Source organism: Anser brachyrhynchus (assembly GCF_964034855.1).
Source record: "Anser brachyrhynchus genome assembly, chromosome: 11".
Lineage (NCBI taxonomy): Eukaryota > Metazoa > Chordata > Aves > Anseriformes > Anatidae > Anser > Anser brachyrhynchus.
The window spans coordinates 581,218-598,996 of record NC_137706.1 but is presented as its reverse complement, the minus strand read 5'-3'; the positions used below and the strand labels follow the sequence as shown (position 1 = coordinate 598,996).

The window sequence follows — 17,779 nt, the reverse complement described above, 5'->3', positions numbered from 1 at the left end:
GGCCACCAAATCTGAGGAGCACACACTTGCATTCTGGATCTGAGCCAATATGAGAAGACTGTAAAAATGGGAGAAAAGTCAGTAAGGCATACTATTTGCAGACAGTTTGATAATAGAACAGAATAGAAACTTCTACACAGACTAAATATTTCTGCTGAGAATGTTTTGTTGAAAAAACCTTAGTTTTAAAGAAAATGTATAGTATATACTGGTGCTATCAGTATAAGGGGGGATCAGAATCTCTAACGAAGACTGGTGGCAATGATCTAATGTTATGGGAGATTTTTGTTCTTGATTTCAAACAGGAAAACTGCAGGAAACTAAAACATACATAAGACCAAATTCTTGGCATGGAACATAAACACCTGCAACTAAGCTTGAATTATTTCAAATCAATGCAGTATTTTATGCACAACAATTAAAAACAAAATAAAATAAAGTAAATCAAGGTGTGTGATAAATTAGTTCTATCAAGATACCTAGTAAATCCCATTTTAAACTGCAGTTTACCACATGGATGCTCTTACCTAATTAATTCTAGTGTAAGGCTAAAGTCTTTTCCTTTCGTTAACACTGAAAGATTTAAAATACAGTAGAAAGAAGAATTGAATAAAATCACATAAAACACATAAAAACAACCCAGCACAAATACAGTTAGTAAAAGAAAAGTATAACAAACACATCAGTATTCAAAGCCACTGATAGTATAATCTATACAATTTAAAGATAGCATTTATGTCTGATTTTGTCATTTTTTTAAACAAATCACACCTAAAATTACTGCAATTACAAATTGGAGGAGAAAAATCCCCTTCCTTTTTTTCCTTATTTTCTCCCTGCATTCCTCTGTATTCTGATGTTGCCTCTGTGTAGATAACTTTGTTGTGTAGAGCATTTTAGTAGTGTATTTCATAAACATTAACAGAAATGTGGCTCTTGTGAGTAAGCTACACTTACTACTCTCCTTTTAACATCAGAAGTGTGTAAAGCAAACCTCTGTTATGGTTTCAGATTCCTTTGGCATATCTTTTGTATGTTCAGAATCTTCACTTATTTTTTCATCTGCCACATATTTCCTATCTTCAAGTAGGTCTTTGCTAACAAAAACAGAAAGATCATACTGTTTCATTTACTGGCCATACATCGATACTGCTGTCTTCCTATTGTTATGACATCCCTTTTCATCACATAGCATTTTCTTGGTACTGTAGGATACACATCATTCTTTCGGTGAAAGATGAATAAACCTATTCCTTAAGACACAAAAATGCATTTTTCACATGCATTTTTCCAGCCAAAAAGCTATGCAAACAGATATCACTGCAGGTAGTGAATCAGTTAATGAAAAATGGTGCTAAGAAGGCTATTTAATCCAGCTACTACATTATTAGAGGCATACTGATCTGTCAATTCATTGGAAATTAGACAACATCTTACTAATGCTGGCAATAAAACACAGATCCTTAGCTCTGCCTATCTCATGTGTTTTTAGAAGTGTATAATTAATAATCCTAGATTCCTAAGGTTGCACAAAATAGAGAGTAAATATCCAGTCTCACAAGGCTGATGCCCTTCTGCCTGCCTACTGAAGTAAAAAAATAAGCTATACAACACTGGAGAGTATTCAGCTTTGTGCAGTTTGAACAGGAAGCAGGCTAATGGGATTTTGACTGTGCACCATGTAGAAACATTATACTTCATGTAGTGCACACATACACACACACGTTGTCCAAGTGCAAGCCTGCTGTCTTGCAAAGTTCCCCTTGTAATTTTCTGTTGCAGTAATAAAGGAATAAAACAATTACTGAGCAAATAGTATATGTAAGAATGACATGCTGAATTTTTTTAGATAGATCTTCAATACCTTCAAGATCCTTTAGAATAGTTCTTAAGGAAGAATAAAGCCATTCGCTTCTTGAAGGTTTTTAAACAAACTAGCAGTTTTACAGTAAATTGTCAGGCATCCATGAAGGCAAAGCCAGATCTTAACTGGGCAAGTACATCTTAGCCACAGGTTATAAAACAGACACAGATGTACAAAACTATCAAGCCAGGAAAATGAAACTTTGGAAGAACAGTGAGAAAAGCTTTACATTTTTGCACAACAGGAAATCCACTGAACAAGAAGAATTACAAATAACCACTAACATGCCTTATTTGCCTTAAATACAAAAGCTCCTAAAATGAGAAATAACATAACCAAATAAGAATAACCACAAAGTGAAGAATTTTATTTAATTTAAAAAAAAAGAAAAAAGAAAACCTCTTTGAACACAGCAACTTAGTGCACAGAGAGGATGATGGAAGAGAAGACACAGAACTGCTAAAAAAGAACTGAAATGAAGTAACCTCTTTGCGTTCTGATGCCAGCAGACAAATACCAACACTAAAGGTTTCCTGCAATGACAATTATCCCATAGGCTTTCAAAACAGTTTATATACTTGCAAGCAAAATATGTGCAGGAATAAGGTTCCAGACTCCAAAAAGTTAGCAAAATGGAGAATGATGTACTAAGCACTTCTATATCAGTTAATCTGAATTTTTAGAAAGATGTTTACAATACTAACAGGAAGGTTAACTGAGATATACTGACTTATGGGTAAACATCTACTTTGGAAGCTTGCATTTAATGACTTTTCTTTCTGCCTTAGTAATACAGACAGATTATGTAGAGCCATCCACCTTTTGCAAGCCCTCCTTTGTGCAGTAGCATTTAAGAGAGACTTGAAGAAAAAGAGAGAAATGTCTGTGGACAGTCAATGTGCAGTTGGACAACATATCTAAAATCTGTAATTATGGAAAATGCTTTATCCTTTTTTAACTTGCCCTTTTCTACTCTGTCACTGGAGATGCAATACTCCACTCCAGAAGCTCAATAATAATTTCAAAGGATGTCTGAGAGTTCTCTTAGCAAAGCTACGATTCAAGGAGTGTGAACGTTCAAGCACAGAGCTTCATAAAAATGAGCGTGTAACTCTAGCTAGCTGCGCTGCAGAGATGGGACTTGGAACAATTATTTGGACACATTCTTAGCTTAAACTCTTCCTGGAGTAGGTCTAATCACCAATGAAGAAAGTCATTTTGAATGCCTCATAGCATTTTTTTTTCCATAGCCATCAGTTAAGTTGACATTCCCTCTGCAGAGATACGCACTTATGTTGCAGAGAAAAACAAACAATCGAAAAGGCTTGGTTTTACAGATATAGATCAGGACTTTCTGAAACCAATAAGCATAGTTACACTTTAGCCCTAAGATCTGAATTTAGTAAAGAAAATGAATAAATTAGTCTCCTACCTCAAACTGGATTATAATCTAACCTTGTTCATAAAAAGGTGCCAGACACATGCTATCTGGGAATAACATCTGTGTGCTGTAAGAAAACCTCTCACTGCTTGCAGAAGTGACAAGCATAAATAAAAATACTTTAATGGAAATGTGCAGCAGCAAACAGGTGGACAAGGACCTGAAAGGATAATCCAAAAAATTTAGCTAGTATCAAATTCAGATTTTACTGGCATGGAACATTTCTGAGGAGGAAATACACAGCAGGAATAGAGAAGACTTAGAACTCCTCTGGTGGCGTGCTGAGGGCAGAAGTTATATTGCTCAATAAACCAGGAGTGATTTCAAATCCTGGTGGTCTCCTGCCATAGAGTAGTGTTCTCTCTGGAAAAAAGAAAGTGGACAAAGTGGAAAAAGATTTGGTAACTAACAAGATGAGGCTAGAGATAAGCTACTCATAAAGGTGATGCCAAAAGATTGGAAAGGAGGAAAAACAAGAGAAAAACAAAGCCAAAGAACAAGAACACTTTCTCCTCCTACCTTAGTCCCCAAAGAATCCCAGTGTCCCAGGATGAGTGAGACAGGGAAAGGCAGTACGCAGCCCAGATTGCCACCCTAGTGAGAACTACAGTGGAAAAGCCATGTCCCAGAACATGGCTCAGCCCTGCAGCCTGACATGTCAGTAATGTCTTTGTTGACAAGATGGGAGTACAAACTGAATGACTGAATATCTGGCAGAAAGAGGAAGGAAGGAGCAAAGTGTTACTGCTTTTGTCCCTTTTCCCTTTACTGTAATGACCAAGACCACTGGTGTCATAAAAGCATTGTCAGAGGCCATGCTTAAACAAATCCCAGCATTCTTTGAATTGCAGGCTCCGTTTCTGATAACATTATGATTACAACTGGATCTAAAGGACCTGCATGTCTGAAACTGCTGTTTTCCAAACTACACCATTTAGTTTAATTAAAATACCACTTCTTCCCACACACTTGTCTCATTTGTGTTACACATGAACACCACAGACTCAAATCCTTGAGAAATGTAAACTCAACAAGATGGTCACTATGTCAGGACTTTTTATAACTCCTGTGACCTTACCTATCATTCCTAAGACCAATGCAAAATTAATAGCTCTAGGGTTTATTCCTCTTCCTTCAACATTTCTCCACAGGAGGTAAGTCCAGAAACCTCTTACACAGACATAAGTTTTTAGACAGTTCATAAGGAAGAATTAATCAAGAATAACCAGTACTAGACAGATCCTGATTTTGACAGACTTCTCATCATCACAAGAATTAACATTCATTTACAGTCCACTGATGGACAGTTTAACTAAAGACACACTGTACCCTGAAGAACCTTTTTATTGCTGACAGTAATACTTGGGTTAGAATTAGCACAGCATGATTTCTAAATCCCAAATTGAGCCTGCAGAGAATGTAGTTAAAAAAGGGTTGTTTGTTGGGTGTGGTTTTTGTGTTTTTTATTTTTTTTAAACTTGCAAACTGAGCCAACTTGATCTGGAAATCATTAACAGATAATAAACATAACCTTCCCTCACTCACTCCCAAGACGCCATCTCTACAGTCACTTTTCAGAATACAATCATATTTTTACAACATGTCATCCTACAGAGGAGAGCCACACAGGCTTTCATTTTATCTGATTTCTCCCTTACTGCTAAGGAATTAGTGCCTTCTCTTCAACAGGACTCTGTTCCTGGCAAGGAGAAAGAACTGGAGTGAAAAGAGAAGGAAGTTGGAAAAAGAAGAAAAGTAAGAGACTTTCAGGAGTAAGTTACATCTTTGCAAAATTCTCACATTGATTCTTCATTTTGACAGGTCATTAGGCATTTGTACACACTTGATGAATTTACCGCTGATAGTAACACCGTGGTGAATGTTTTTGTTTCATCATTGTACATGCTAAATCTTTACCATTCACGAGATAGTAGTGGTGGCAGATATTTATCTAATGTGCACAAGAGATCTGTGGTCTGCCATGTTGCGTTTACTGCTGTGTAACTGTAACACTATCTACAAACAGTTGTATTTTTAGCATGATTGCAAAAGTGAAAAATACAGAACTGTTATCTGTTTAAAAGAAATTCAGAATCATATTTTGATTTTGAATCAGCTGAAACATATTAAGCCTTGATGTTCTCATTAACATCTAGCTGTTAAGATTATTATAGTCACTTTTTTTTTTTTTAGCCTTTCTTCATGAGGTCTGAATAATGAAGACCTTACACAGATGAAACTCCCACCGACGTCAACTAGTATTTTGTCTGTATACAGCCTTTACTGTTTTATTATTATATAGGTTCAGGTGTTTGGAAAACAATCACTAAAAACATTCACACTTAAAAATTAATTGCTTTGCCATTGTCTTCCACACCAGTGAATTATTAGCGATTGCCTAAATTAAGACTTCCAGCGTAGCTGTCAGTGGTTGTGAATAACAGTGCAGAACTTCTCTAATTTTGTAGCCCTTTGCTGTTTTCATGAGCACAGACATTATTTTTTGTAAAGTACTTTAGTTTAGTCACGAAGTTGCAAATAGAGTTGTATTTCAAAGGTGGTGTGTAGAATTAGTTTAATTATTCCTTTTCTTTAGTAACCTAATATGATAATCACCTCTTGCTTTACTATATGCATATCTGAAACTAACACTGTTCTTATTACCTTTTAAATACAAAGCTGAAACATTTTAATGTAGTTTTCTAAACTACAGATTATGTTAATTAAGATAATTACGAAAGTTCTACAGTTTTTGGAGCACACTGATATTTGTCAAAAGATCTCTAAACTTGCTCGTGATTCTGAATGTAATCAAACATCTTTTGAACAATTTTTTGGATGTATTTCAAAAAAATCATTGAAGAATCAAAAACATAGTTTTGAACATCAATGAAGTCTGTGCATGTATGCTTGTATATAAGTATGCGCAAAGTATGGATATTTATTTAATGATTCTACATTATATTACAATATATTATTGTACTATCAGGTTTCAACATATATATATATTCACAGCTTATTATGAAAATAAGGAGTTTCAGGCAGCTTCTTCATTAAAAAGCATTTTAAATAATATTTGTTAAATAGTGGTGAGACAGAATGAATATATATTCTGAACAGTTATATAGCCAAAAATTATCCACCAACAAGTCCAAGTTAAATGAAAGTTGTTTTGCTCAGTGAGATATTTTACTAAATTCTCTCGAATGACAAAGGCCATTCTGAAAAGCAAGCCAAAAAACACAGCAGGTCAGCTTTAAAGTGTGCTGCAACAATCAATCAGCCTTAAACAGATACCTAATACTGCTAGCCCATTGTGTAGTAGACTTGACGATAAGCAGAGAGACCAGACATTACTTCTTATAAAGTCATTTCTTAAAGAAATCTTTAAAAGCATATTTGGAGATTTTTAACAATTCTTATCATGTGAAACAAACACCTGCATCCTTTTGGTGCTCGTAAGAAATGGCTTATTTTCACGACAGCCTTGTAAACTATGTTGTAATCTGTTTTTCTACATGACAGGTGACAGATTTTGATCCACGCAGTACTATCACAAGGCTAGGCTTGGAGATGCACCTCTTTTCACTCCTTGCTTTCCAAAGTAATCATTTGAAAATAGTAATGTTAATAGGCTTTTTAATTATTCTGTTAACCCCACAAGGAATCTAATTTAGTGTCTCAGATCTGTGCAAATTCTTGACAGCCAAGAAAAACTAGTCCAATCTTTGTCATTAAAATTAGAAATGCTGCCTCTAATTATCTGAACAGAGAACAGTTTTGCCATCTAAAGCGCTGTAATTTTTAACTTCTGAAGTTTTGTTTTTTTTTTTTTTTTTTAACTTTCCAGATATACATGAAATTAAAAAAAAAAAAAAAAGCTTTTCAAAACGACCTCAATTTAAAAAGAAGGAAAAAGGAGATCTTTATAGCAGAGTAATGCTACTGCCATCCTGACCCAAAGATGTGAAGAAAGGTTTCTGAAGAGGAGAATCTGTTCTACTGCACTAAGATCAATGACCTTGTATTTTATCATTGAAGAGAAAACACCTTCTCTCTTCCCTCACTGAAAAAGGAACTCAAAATTAGACATGCTGCAAATACCACATGACCTGCTTCTCTGATATGAAATTACCTACATGACTGGTCCTATAAGCCTTGGAGAAAATGAATTTTTTAAAGGAAGTTTAAAGGAACACTTCTGAAGGGACAAAGCACAGAATAAGTAGACCCCAAGACAAGGCGTCAGACAGAGGCTAAAGATTCAAAAATTAAAAATTCAAGAAGAGGTCGATGATGGGAGGATTGTTTAAATGTCATTCTAACATCAACACAAACAACAACTTTGAAAATCATCAGATACCACTTATTTCCCTTGAAACTTCTCCAAAAGTTAAGGAAAATGAGAAAAAGATGTCTTTCTAATCAAGCTTGTGAAGCAAAGCACTGCAGGCTGTGAGTAAGAATGGAATTGAGCAATCTAAAAATTCAAGAAGATTTGCTATTGATTCCTACTTATTTAAATATAGAATATAGATTAGGCTTTCTGCTCACATGAGGAAATTGTAAAAGACAAAATGAACATATGGAGATCTCATCATCAGAGAGCTAATTGCTGAATCTGCTATATTGTGCTTGAAAATCTGACTTCTTTTAATAGAAAAAATAAGACTTATCCGGATTGTTTCATTTTATGACAGAATACAAGAATAGCTGTACTCAATCAAGCCAAAGGTACACAGAGTACAGTATCCTATTTCCAACTCTGACCAATATGAGATGCCTAAGGAAGACTGTAAGAGCACGGCAAGCACAGTGATATTTCCACAAAAATCTCTCCTGGCCACAAGCATTTTGTGGCTTAGGAACCACAGGTGGTGACTCTGTATTAAATAGTCCTCTATGAATTTTCCTACTAATTAGCTCAGTAATCTTTGAAGTTTAAAAAAAAAATCTAGTGTCTTTTGGTGCTTAGCAATACTGTATGAAGAGCCATCTCTATTTTGTATTTATTTTTCTTTCTAAGTTTAATCTGATGTTCTGCTAGTCTTATTTGCTTTAAAGTTAGGAAATAATCAGAAAACTCATAACATGAACTCTTACAATAGACAGCTGAAGATTTTTATATATTAAGACATCTTGCAAACAGAAAGCTCTTCTCCCAAAACGTCATCTGGCAAAAGGAACTGAGGTTTCTTTTCCTGATTCTGCTCATTTAATAATCCCAAACTACTGGATAACAGTTTCTGTTTCCTGGATTCAATATTCTCAAGTTTGTATACTATAACCAAAACTTCTACTAGAAGTTTTGTCAAATATTTTATGTTTATAGTATAACATTCTTAGAGATGATTTTACAACATAGTTTAACCAGATGAAGATCAGCTGTTCTCCCTACTTTTTTTTTTTTTAATCACTGCAAAAATGAATTTGTCTGCAGACCAAGTTACCAAGACGTTCAACAGTTAGCGTGTACCTCACATTTCTCAGTCCTTAAATAAAACAAGTGCTTATTGGTGGGGCACACCAGGCATGAACCTATGGACAACAATCACACCTTGATTCTTGAAAAAATCCTGCCTCCCAGGGAGCATGGGATATCTTTCACCTCAGGTTATTTTAGATATGTATTAATTTAGTTTTAGATTTGTAGCTGGACACAGCTACTGAGGAATCAATACGAAGGCTGCTAGAATAACACAGCTTCATGAAGCACATCTTGTTAGTGCCTTCAAATATATATATATTTTCATTTTCTTATCAAATAACTAATCCAACCCATTTTCAGTCTGCAAAACAAAAAACTGGATTGATGCCCTCATTACAAGAGTGTCAAATCTTTATACACATTTAGACAACTGCAGCACAGCAGAAGACATTAAAGTGTCTGACTTCATCTAAAAACAGATAGATGCACATAGGATTGAATAGAACAGTTCAGTTGGAACGGACCTAAAAAGTTCATCAAGTCCCAATGCCAGCATAATGACATAGAAGAGCTCTTGAATATTATTATTTCAGCACATAAAAAGTCTATTTCCATGATTAGCATTAGCATCTATAGAAGCATATTGTTTAGAGTATGCCTAGTGTTGATGACAGGGCACAAGCAGGATTGCAGCCTCCAGCATCCCTAATCAACTAATGGAATATTTTATTTAAACATCTGCAAAAAATAGAACTATTTTTCATTAACTTTTCCTTTTATTTGTACCCTCTTATGCACTTGCAGCACATGAACAGAATTTTACAGCTTACAAGTATACAACATGATTAAAGATATATTTTTTTTAAATATGCATGCAAACTATTAAAACAGTTTTTGATTTCTCTCTTCCTCATATTAATTAAAGCACTGTGTTCTTGATGGCTTTAACATACTAGCAGAATTGTTTGGTAGATTTCTTTCCTTTAAAATAAGCTTTATGAATATTCAGCTGTGACTGTAACCTCTACTGTCAGACTAATCTTAGTTATCATCACCATTACCACATCATCCAGTATGCCAGACATGCTCGCAAGTGGAGAGCAATTGTAGGAATAGGGACAGGACAGTTTTATAAGGTGGCTAAAGCCTTCAGACACTGCAAACTATACCCAGCATAATTTATAGGTGTTACTCACATGACCAATACATACTCCTTATCTCATGAATGAATGCCTAAATAAACACTACCAGCTGTTGATCCTTTCATCACATGAGAAAAATCTGTAATAACTAAAAGCACATACAAAATGGTTAGCATCCAGGCCTTTGAATCTGCTGCCTCTGGTGAACAAGGAAAAGTTATGGAAGTTCCTGTTCTTTCAATATTATTTATTGTATATCATCCTCAATATTAGCTTGCACACACAATTAGGAAATAGCACAGAAACTTCCCAAATAGCTGTGTTACATCCTAACAAAATACAGCAGTAAAAACTTAAAAAAAACCTTTTTCTATCAGCTCAGACACTATCTTTCTCAATATCTTACCAACATCTTATTTCACTAATATCTTCATGTGTGGCAGGAAGGAATGAAATTTTCCATTGCTAGCTCAATGACCTGAAAGCATCTTCAGTAAAATTTAGAATATATTGGTTGAAGAAAAGACAAGCAGGCCACCCAGAAAGACTAAGTATCATAACTGGCCTCCAAAACATTTCTCCTCTTTTGCAGTGCAAGGTAATAATTGGATCAGAGTCTGTCTTTAACATCTGCTGCTGGTTGAAATCTCTGACGGGCTTTTCCAACTTCAACCTGAGATACATTTTGAACATTATTAATTCCCATGACCTAGTGTCAAAGTCTGATAGAGAAAGTGATCTGGTTGCCTTATCTTCCAGTATTTAATAACAGTTCTGGGTAGAAACAGCTGGAAACAATATCACATTAGCTACAATAAATTTTCAGAGGATTTTTTTGAAAATATCTCAGACCTTGTAGAGCCAATTCAGAAAACACACGTATAAATCAATGGCATGTAAAGGACTAGCCACACAAGCAAACTGCTCAAGATGATTACCTAATCAGATTACATAAAACATAATCAGAAGTAAAATGACATCTTACATAGTCATATGGAAATCTAGGTACAATTTTGTCCCAAACTCAGAATCCAAATTTTCTCAATTAAAATAAAATCAGATTAATTTGCATTTATTTCTTTAGCAATCATTAAACTGTGAATGGGCCCTGAAATGCCTCTTCACATGCAGCTTTTGTTGATTTTAGTAGAAACTTAGCATGCAGAAAATTAGAACAAGCTCTGAGCCTGCTCTAATATCACACAGAAGCTGTACTCTTTAAACTTTTACTCTGCTGTTTTGCCTTTTTTTTCTTTTTTTTTTTTTCTTTTCTTTCAGCTTAAATGAAAGCATTTAACCACTAAAAATGCTTTTGGTTATTTTGATGTAAAAAACAGAATATCTGGACTGTCATTAGTTATTTTAGCATGTCATGAAATGCCCACAAATGAAAGTGGGAAGGGAAGAATCAATTGAAAGTTACACTTTATTTATAATTAACATAGTCAAAAAGTATGGCACAATTTCAGTGTCCTCCCCTCCCCAGCCTTTCTATGAGACGAGGCAAATGTCTGTTGCATGCATATCTAGGAAATTCCACTAGTAGTGTGTGTGCTGTCAGAGAGATTACATAGAGGATGAATGCTTCCAGAACCTTTCTGTTTGCATGTGGGAAGAAAAAAAAAAAATCTCTATTTTCAGCTATGGAGATACTAGCAAAATATCTCAACAATCTTGAGCAGCACAATTTAGGGAACTGAAACAGTTCTACAATGAAAATAAGTTTGCTCTCCTTTATACTGACCACCAAAGGATCCAACTACATTGAAGTTAACTTTTTTTTTTATATTGAAACAATTGTCTAGTTTAAATATTTATAAATTTCAAATAAAATATTTTAATTTCAAGCCTAGGTAAGGAAATATTACATTCATATTGCATTTGCATGTGGAAGAGAAGAATTGAAAACATACATACATTATATCTGCCCTTCTAATTAAATACTGCGTGTAACCCTGTCACTAACAACAGAAAGTGTATTGGCAGGAAAAAGCCAATAGATTTTTAACATGGTGGCAAACTCTTAAGAAATGGTAACTGATATCTTGATCATTCAAATCAATGCATGCATACAAAAAACCACCACCATTACGAGCCAAAAAACACAGGCACAGAAGTTCTGTTCCCTGTTACTGTTAGGCAGATTTCGAGATACTCTTAATTGAAAGAGCAGCTTCCAAGAGGCTTTAGGAGTTGTGGTTGCTTACTCCCCCCCCCCAATAAAGGATGAAACACTTCAAGGCCTTTCTACTCTCTGAATCTATTTGAGGCTTAGAAAGAGGAAGGAGGTAAGATTCTGATTCTAATTATTACAGTAGTTTTGAATATCAGGTGATGAGGCCCTGATAAACACCTTAATATGTTTCCTGATTTTTGGACTAGTGCTGTAGCTAGAACTCAGATTTTTCTGAGATCCATTTTACTTATTTGATGTAAATACATAAAAACACCTAAAACTGTTTCCAGACTTGAATACCACTTTCAGGAAGTTAAATTTGGTCTTACATATAATTTTCTCTTTCATAGTAATGGCAAATTTTTCTTTGTCCCTCTCTGAATACCAGAGGATATCTTATAATTCCTAATAGTTCATAAATTAAATAAATATAACCAGTTACACAGCAATCTGAATGCTTCTAGAACTCTTCTAGAACTTCATCATAGTGGAATTTCCTAAATATATATACTCTTAGGATGCATCTCAGTTGAACACTACAAGTTTATCCATATTGTTTTGGGGCTCTAATACTTAAGTTCCTATGTAACTCAATTCTGAATATACACATCAATATTTGAGCTAAAATAACATTTCTGCATCCTTATTACTGGGCCTCATGCTTGAAAAGTGTTAGGCACCTAAATAAAATACTGTGTTTGTGTTCATTGTCAAAGTAAAGGAAAAGCATTGGAATAAAGTGAATCAGCAAAGATTTATGGTCTTGCAAATGATAGTATCTCTGGATGTGACAATTAGAAGCTTAATTAGTGTAATTATCAGTAGGGACAACTGAAAGGAACAACACATTTCCCCGGAGAGAAAACAGGATTCCCTTTGATCTCTACTTTGACTTAAGAGTAAATTGCAAAACAGCAGCATTAGAAAATCCTTTTACCAAATACTAGGACCAGTACTGAGAAAATAACTTTGAATAAAAACTATCACAATAAATCTCCTATGAATTTATTAAAACAAGTTCTGCATTTTCATTAAATTGAACTGCATGTACTTTTCATTTTTCCCCTAAATTTTTTCTACATCCTTTTTTTGCAGCAATTCAGGATATCAATGTAAAACAACAGACTGAACGCAATTATAGTATACACCTCAGCTGATCGTATTCATAATATCCTTTAAAACACAAACTTCCACATACAATTGAGATACTGTGTTTATTATTATTTATTGTGAGGTCCTTTACCCAGTACACGTATCTACCAGAAAAAGAGGACTAGACAAGGACATTTCCTTTCATCTAGACCATTAAATGATAAACACTGTTGACTCTAATTGACCATTAAGTGACAACGTAAAGAAAAAGAGATGATGAACACTGCTATTCCTACAAACTCTTTCACCTTCAGACTTGACTCAGACTTGGAACATATTGAATCCACTTAGCATACCTTAGGAAGCACAGTGGAGAGGAGAGAGAGGCAGTTTCAGTGACAGAAAAACCTCTCTTGAACATGTATGTTGGCTCTGCTTTCCTATTTGAATTAATCTTAAGTTATGAGACTGTGAATGTTATAAAAGGCTGAGATTCTTCCATACAATCTACCAACATCCTGTTAATTAGCTCCAATAGAGTTGTCTCTAGCTCTATAGAACATAACAATGCTTCCAGAACAAATATTTTCTTATCATAGAATCATTAGGGTTGGAAAAGACCTGCAAGATCATCTGGTCCAGCCATAACCCTACTACCAATGTCACCCACTAAACCACATCCCTAAGCACCACGTCCAACCTTTATAGCCAAAAAATACAGTAGATTGTTATATCTGAAGAAAAGATAGTTTACTTCAGGCTGACTAGAAATACATCACAAACACCAATTTTTTTCTTGAATTAAATGTAACTACTTTTACAGCCTTCCTAGTTCTCATGATTAAATTTGGACACCTGCAAAGAAGCACTTTTCCTGAAAATTGTTACACGAAAGTCAGGTGAAACTGAGGAAAAAAATGAGTAGGATAATTCCTTGAAACCCTAGTACAGCTTTCTCTGTTCCTCAGAAGTCATGTAGACTGCACCAGTTTCATTCAATGTAACTTCTAGTAATATACCTTATTATCCAATCTTACCCCAAATTTAGACAGTCAAGACTGATGTTATTTCCTAGTATTCCTGGGAGGTTCTGCTCCCCTCTTGCAGACTGACCATCTTTTTTGGTTTCTCCCATACTTTCCAACAAATCAAATTGATGCTGAATGGAGTATATAGCAACGCACTTGTATAATTTCCTAACCATTTAGAATTATTGTATTTTTATTGGGGGGAAAAAATACTGTAAGCCCTGTGTACACTGCTCTCCAGAAAGTTCCTTGACAGGAAGATCAGTACCTTTAAAACTTAAGTCCTGCTTTTGCAGAACAGAGTGAGATTTCCACTGTGGTATGATCAAAACTCCATGGGAGACAAAACAACAGTAGCTCTTCTCAGCTTGAAAATCGACTGAGGGGAACGTGATAGTGGCCATAAGCAGCACAAATAAGTCACTAATTATTCACTGTTCTTCACATCATGAGAAAGGGGAAGGGGCATCTAGGAAAATGATCAGGCAACAGGTTCAAAATAAACACAGGAAAATTATCTTCTCTCACCCCACCCCACTGCTGGACTGATACTACAGAAAGTCTGTGCTGTACTGGTCATTGTCAAGAATAGTACTGGGTTAGATGTGACACTATGCCTTCTCTCACCTTTTCCAACTTTTATTTTAGTACACAGGAACGCCCTCTTTGTCTCTGCTTCTGAGTTAGTTGGAAAGTCGGAACTGTAATTCTTCCACTGATGGGCAATAAACTACAAAGCAGTCTTTTTTTTTTTTTTCAGATTTAAGTATTGCCTTTAGTCACCTAAAATACTTTTTAAGCCATATGCTTGTTGTTAATAAAAATAATGGCTAAAAATAGGGTTATGAATGAGCAGTCACTTGAGCAGTACTAGAGAAAAGGAGCAAAGCTAACTAAATAGTGCCATCAATTTACAGATTAAAACATCTGAATTCCCAAAACTTAGGGTAAATTTGCAGCAAGGGGAAGAATGACGGAGTACTTAAAAAAAAAAAAAAAAAAGACTGGAAAAGTGCCATGCTATCACTGTCTTTGAATACACTGGTTACTGTTGCCCAGAAGGCACTAGAAATGGATCTCCATTTAAAAAGCAGACTAGTTGCCACACACAGATGGACGCTCAGAATAGCAAAAAGCTTGAACAGGTGCAGTCATGCAGGGAATTGCATGTGTATGCAGGCATGTGGTGAAGGATCTAGCGGGAGCTCAAACATCAGGCATTTTCCTACTTTTTGAAACTCTATCTCCAAATATTTAATTTTTTAAAAAAATTTGCAGAAGTAAACATAAAACAAGCAAAACCAAAACAAAACACTAGGTCAAACTCCCAGACTGACTCATCTCTTCAGGAAGGTGCTGGAATAATTTTTCCTGGCAAGCAATAGAACCAACTGAATCCATACCAGCCTCTGTTTATTTGTCATTCTTGTAAATAGATTAAAACAAGCAGGAGAAAAAGAAAAATAGAAAAGCTAGGTTACAAATTCCTTACTCTGTGAGGAAGGGCAAAGGTAAAATTCTAACTTAAGTTACAAAAGACTTCCCATATTATGAAATAAGCTGTTAAATATAGAATTAATTATGTATTAACCTGAATTCCCTTGGACTAAGTATGAAAATACATTGATTTTAGAAACTCATTCTGTGATAGTTTAATTTTAAAGTAAATCTGGTCTACTCCAAGAGCACTTAGACAAGAGGGACTGATTCCTAACAGCTGTTATTGTTCAAAAAGTTAATATCTAGGAATTTTGTATTGATTTGAAGGGGCATCTGTTTCTAGAATGTGTAAAGCTTTGATAAAGCAGAGATAATTTATCTGCTTTCATTTTGTACAATAAAGCTGCTCTTAATATTCTTATCTTCTAATACTGAATTTTAAATAGAATGACTTTATCATGCCATCAGCTTTTAAGGAAAATCATTGAAGTCAGGTGGGTTTTCTGCTCCAAAACAGAGGAATTATATGATCCAGTATCATCATCATCATCTTTGTTATAGTGAGAAAGTGAAAGAAAACTAGTGATTTAGAACTATACATGATGAAGCAGCAAGGGCTGCTTATTCCATGATTATTATGACACTGATTAATAGTTTGCTTATTGATAAAAAATGTTAAATTCTACTTTATAAACTATTGCTGACATTTATATTTCATACTCTCATGGACTTAGTGAAACTAACCTTGCTTGACTAAATACTTGGAGATGGCAGATTCATGCCAAAGATCTCTTCCAGCCTCTCTCCCACCTACCGTGCATCTTATTTACCCGTTTATTCTGGAAAATTCCAAACAGACACTACACACACAAGAAAACAAATTTTGTGAGTTAGCTGTTTCTCCAGCCAAAGGCGAAATTGAACTGCCTTGTGTAAACAAGACAGTAGCATCTTCCAAAATGAAAGGCGAATCTTATGATTTTTACTGGGGAGAAGGGGAAGGGCAAGTATTCTGATGAATTTTGGCAAAATAAATATATAAAACAAGACCCACTACCACCTGTTCTGGTACCGAGGTCCAGGATAGAGTTGTGAGGAACTACATGTTGGAGTTCTGACTAGCTGAGCAATAGACTGGTGGGAGAAATAAAATGAATATATATATATATATATATCTCTCTCTCTAAAAAGTCAAAAAAGTTCTATGACCCCTCATCATTTACTGAACCTTTATCCCACTCTGGGAATGTTTTTTGTTTGACAATTCATACACTGTTTCTAAACACATGTACAAAGACAACTGTGTAAACTTGCATGCACTGTTTTGTATATGGTACAAAATAAAGGAAAAACATGATGACAAGAGGTAGAAACTAGAAAGCAAATCATATTCCAAGATACAAACGAAGTGCTTGTTCTCATTCTGCAAGCTCCTGCAGTGAAGTCACTTAAATTGCATTCTTAGATCTATGGCTGCCTTATTTCATAGCCTTGGAAAATGTACATCTCTTCACACATCAGTTTCCCCACCTGTGATCCCAAGATCAAGGATTCTCTCTACTATTTATTCACAATGGCTGCCATGTGAATATGCCTTTTTGTATGGAGTTCGTAAATTTTTTCTCTGAAGAATACTGCCAAGTTTCAGAAACTGTATATTAGCATATCAGTGAGATTTTTTTTTTTAACCTAAACAGTTATACTGTATCCTGAAAGCAATTATGCAGATCACATAGAAGTTAAATTTAAATACATACAACACACTACAGGAAAGAACTTTAAATCAGACAAAAGAATATAGAAATTAAACTAAGGAACTCGAAAGAAAAATTTGATTTGTATTCATGGTATAACTTCAACACTAGAAACATCAGCCAGTGCAAACCCTCTATGAGCTGAAAAACATTCCAGGTTGGAATCCTGTTTCAGTACCCATAACTTGAAATTGGCTACTAGGGAAATCTCAGAATGCCAAACAGGCAGTAAAGTATTTCTCTTCTTTAAGAGAATTCTCTTCTTTCTCTTCTATAACCTCTTCTTTCAGTAGAAGCAAAAATATGTTTGACTCATGAAAATACTTCCAAAACAGAACATACTAAAGATCAGAACAGTTTATGAAATACAGCTGAAATATCTGAAATTATAGAGTGGCAAAATAGGAATAAAAA

At 34.9% G+C, this 17,779-nt stretch overlaps 1 protein-coding gene and 1 long non-coding RNA gene across 5 annotated transcripts in view; one reads left to right on the top strand and one right to left on the bottom strand.

The window, feature by feature from the left end:
* The window catches only part of FAM227B (family with sequence similarity 227 member B), a 233,305-nt gene that overhangs the window by 41,069 nt on the left and 174,457 nt on the right, over positions 1–17,779 (bottom strand). The gene's annotated exons all lie outside the window — the stretch shown is intronic.
* LOC308201125 lies at positions 3,029–9,683 on the top strand. Its single transcript, XR_013956063.1, has 2 exons — positions 3,029–5,077; positions 7,156–9,683. It is a non-coding gene; the product is annotated as an uncharacterized lncRNA (long non-coding RNA).